We start from the raw sequence: 3,469 nt of genomic DNA, 5'->3' as shown, positions 1-3,469 counted from the left end.
TGCATAAACACTAGTGAAGATTAAAAGTGCTGGTGTTGTCCATGGCAACCAATCAGATTCTAGCTTTCAATTACACAGGGCAGGTTTGTACATGAAAGAAATGATCTGATTGGTTGCTATGGGAAACACTGATGCTTTGTCTACACTAGTATTTCTTTATCCTGAGGCTACATGCACACGTTGCGGAATTCGGTGCAGAAAATCATCAAAACCGCAGGTAAAATCCGCACCTGATTTCTTGAAATCTCATTTACTTTGCTGGTACTGTAGTACGTTGCGAATTTGCCGCATGAAAATCCGCACTGCAAATCCGCACGTAATACGCATCGTGTGCATTTGGCCTAAAGGGGTTGAAAGTGAATTCATTGTGTAATGAAAAGTTAGGCAACTTTCCATTATATTTTGTGAATCAATATTTCATAGTTCTAAAGATCTCTGCTTGCTGTCAGTAAAATGGAAACTTTAGAGCAGGGGTCAGCAACTTATGGCACATGTGTCACCGCTGGCACACAAGGCATATTTGCCTGGCACGCTGAGTTGTAAGCCCCGCAAATGCTCTCCAGCCTAAACCTAGCCCAACGCTGTTCCCTTGGCTTGATCGATGGCACTAGCTTGCGCCGACGTCAGTGGTTTCTTCAGGGCCAGGAAACTCACAGCGCTTCCATGAGATTTTACAAAAGAAACCAGTGATGTTGGTGCATCCAAGAGCTGCCGATCAAGCCAAGGGAGCGGCGTTTGACCGGGAATTAGACGCCGGTCTGCATGTGGCTTTGCTGTGTACATGAGGCCTTAGTCCAGTGTTAATAACTAATATAAAACACTACACGGTGACAGGTTATAGTTTAAGGGGTTTTCTCATCACAGAAAACCCCTTTCATATGGGAGCCACAGGTCCGGCTCCCGACACCCCCAGAAAGCAGCTGATTTTGCAGGGAGAAGCCTCAGCCAGCCAGTCATTTCCCCTGCAGCAGCTATACAATACATGGACAGATCATGTCCTCCAAACCAGGAGCAGATCTTACACAAAGGCTCTCCGTTCTGGCTCATAAAGGGGGTTCCTGAATGAAAGACCTCAGTCTATTACTTCCTTATGCCCCAATAGGATATGTGGGCAGGGGTTGTCTTCATGAGAAAACCCAATTAGGACTCATGCACATATCCGGGACATTTTACACGGCTGCAAAACACGGATGGCTTTCGTGTACGGTACGTATTTTTAATTGACGTATGAATAGAATGTCCAAGACTGATCCGCAGAAACGGACAGGAATAGGACCTGTTCTATCATTTGCAGAACGGACACACGGATCCGCAAAAAAAACAAAAACGGATGTGGGTATGACCCCATAGAAATTAATGAGTTAGTGTGCTATCCGTTAAAAAAACAGATCGCACACTGAAGTATTTCACTGAAGTGTGCATAAGCCCTTAGTCCGAGATCACACACGTCGTTTTTATGCCGTTTTTGGCTCCGTTTTTTAAACCAAGGCCAGAAGTGGATCTAAAAGAGAGAAATGCTATAAAGAAAAGACTAATTAATTTCCTTTCTTTTGTATCCACTCCTGTGCTTGGCTAAAAAAACGTAGCCATAAATTGCATCAAAAACTACGTGTGCGATCCCGGCCTTAGGAAGTTGGAATATTGGTGGTGTCGCATATACTATGCTTGCATCAAGGACAATTTTGGTATTGAAAGTTGCAGAAAATGTAGTTCCCTAATATATTTCTCTGAGAGGTTTTTATTATTCAAATTGTGGAATTGTGTGAGAGTTCAGGTGGGAAGGAAGGGTTGTTAGTAATTGGGAGCAACAGTCCTATGGGGTCTATAAGGGAAAGTAAGCACTGCTAATGTCACAATTGTCAGAGGTAGGGTGTTATGCACTGAGAGAGTCCATGTCCAGGGGAGTATGGTTACTGGTGGCACAGGCCCTGTCCACACCCAGAGCTTGGTTTGTGTGTTATGGAACAGATCAAGGAGGTGGGAATGGGCTGCGGCCAGGTAATATAAGCGACAGTCAAACAGACCAACCCCACCAGTGGCGTAACTATAGGGGTCGCAGCGGTCAATTGTGACCGGGACCCGAAACCAGGCGCGCCCGCGGCCCCCCGCACCACATCAATGAAAAGTTGTTATAGTTACTGGGGCCTATGTAATAAACTATACGGGCCCCTGTTACTATAGTAACTGACAGCACTTACATTCATCCATCCGGAGCGCAACGGCGCTCCTGACGTCACATCGATGTGCGCAGCGCATGACGTCACTACGCTATGCGCTGCGCACAACATCCCGACCCTGGATGGAGTCAGGACTTCTGCTGCGGCCGAAGAGTAGGGTAAGTTTAATACCGCTGTCTGCTGGAGCTGAGCTGTTTTGAAGGGGGTGCAGCGCTTGTACGAGCGCTACTTCCCCTACATTCCGGTCACTTTCTCACACTAAATCGCCGACTCGGCCGTGAGCAAGTAAGGGAAATGAAGGGGAAGCAGCGATTGTCCGAGCTCTGCACCCCCTTCAAAACAGCTGATTGACAGGGTCCCGGGAGTCGGACCTCGATCCATCAGCTATTGATGGCCTATCCTGAGGATAGGCCATCAATGTTTAGGGACTGGACAACCCCTTTTAAGCCTACCTTGTGGTAGGCTTAGATACAGGACCCCAGCTTATACTGTATAAGGTTACTGTCTGCTGGACCCTGTATCTAAGCCTACCTTAGGCTTAGATACAGGGTCCAACAAACAGTATCACACATGCACTTGGGCCCTGTATCTAAGCCTACCATATGTTTTAGGCTGTGTTCACATCAGCGTTGCCCTTCTGTTGAGGGGTTCCGTCAGAGATTTCTGTCGGATAACCCCTCAACGGAACAGCAAATTGAAACCTCAGCTTCCGTTTCCCTCACCATTGATCTCCATGGTGACGGAAACGTTGCTAGAGGTTTCCGTTTTTGTTCTTGACAAAACCAATTGTGCAGTCGACTGCACTATTGATTCCGTCATATCAACGGAAACCTGTCACAACAGTGACAGGACTACTTCGATGACAGCTTTTTTTTTATCATCAATAAAATGGTTAATGAGGGTTGTGTGGGGGGGTTTTATTTCCATAAACCTGTTTTTTCTATGTCTTTGTATTTTTTTTAAACTTTACTACTGCCTTATTAATAGCTGCTGGCTGATTGACAGCGTCCAATACTAAGGTGGGGCTTAGTGTACACTAAACCCCATTATTACCTAGTACTCAATGCCACCAGGGGTACCGGGAGGAGCCGGGTACGATCCAGTACCCGAACATCTGAAGTGACGTCCGGGCACCGGGGCGGCCACAGGCTGGTATTATTAGGCTGGGAAGGCCCAAAAACAGTGGCCCTTCCCACCCTGGTAATGCTAGGCTGCTGCTGTGTTGTATCTGGCTGGTTATAAAAATGGGGGGGACCCCACATAATTTAAAAAACATAAAATAATAATTGGAA

Source organism: Rhinoderma darwinii, chromosome 2, assembly GCF_050947455.1.
Source record: "Rhinoderma darwinii isolate aRhiDar2 chromosome 2, aRhiDar2.hap1, whole genome shotgun sequence".
Classification (NCBI taxonomy): domain Eukaryota; kingdom Metazoa; phylum Chordata; class Amphibia; order Anura; family Rhinodermatidae; genus Rhinoderma; species Rhinoderma darwinii.
Note: the sequence above shows the minus strand (reverse complement) of the source record.